At 43.5% G+C, this 918-nt stretch overlaps 1 non-coding gene across 1 annotated transcript; it reads right to left on the reverse strand.

Annotated features, from left to right (window-relative positions):
- Nucleotides 1-382: 382 nt before the first annotated feature.
- trnaq-cug lies at nucleotides 383-454 on the reverse strand. The gene has a single exon. It is a non-coding gene; the product is annotated as a tRNA-Gln (tRNA).
- Nucleotides 455-918: the final 464 nt, after the last annotated feature.

Consider the following 918-nt stretch of genomic DNA (forward strand, 5'->3'; position numbering starts at 1 on the left):
TATACACGCTAAAAGTCCTGATTATTTACATGGAGTCTGGTGGAGATATGCTGGCTCTATACATGCTAAAAGTCCTGATTATTTACATGGAGTCTGGTGGAGATATGCTGGCTCTATACACGCTAAAAGTCCTGATTATTTACATGGAGTCTGGTGGGTTTGGTGATGCTGATTTCCTTTGGCCAAAGGAAAATAAGAAAACAAAACCTGGTGGTAAGGTTAAGAGATGGCCCTCAATAAGAAAAGTTTTACAGTACGTGAATGTAATTATGCTGACACAGGTTCACTCTTTCACTTCAGATGTGAAGAACTGCTGTCTCTGTGTGTGTGTGTGTCTCTGTGCGTACGTGTGTGTTTGTGTGCCTGAAGAAAAGTAACATTCAGGTTCCACCGAGATTTGAACTCGGATCGCTGGATTCAGAGTCCAGAGTGCTAACCATTACACCATGGAACCACGTGGCGAAAGAGGCTCACATTCCTCCTCTTAAAGACACACACACAGAAGAATAGCAGCATTAGTTTTTGGTTTAATGATCGTTTCTGTCAGTTGTTTTTTTTTCATTTTACGGTGTGGGGGGGGGGGCGTTTGCAAACTTTTTGTCGCTCGTTTTTTTCGACGTTTTTCTTTTTATCTATATTTGTGTGTGTGTGTGTGTGTGTGTGTGTGTGTGTGTGTGTGTGTGTGTGTGTGTGTGTGTGTGTGTGTGTGTGTGTGCGCGCGTGTGTGTTTGAGTGTGTACGTGCGTGTGTTTGTGTGTGTGTGTGTGTGTGTTTTTTTACAGTTTTTTACAATCACTTTGGCACTAATTTCAGAACCTTGACGTCATTTTTCAAAACTCTACCAGGGATCGTCAACTGGCGGCCCGCGGGCCACATCCGGCCCGCCAAGCTTTTAGTCTGGCTCGCAGAATAATTTTT

Source organism: Perca fluviatilis, chromosome 3 (genome assembly GCF_010015445.1).
Source record: "Perca fluviatilis chromosome 3, GENO_Pfluv_1.0, whole genome shotgun sequence".
NCBI classification, from domain to species: domain Eukaryota; kingdom Metazoa; phylum Chordata; class Actinopteri; order Perciformes; family Percidae; genus Perca; species Perca fluviatilis.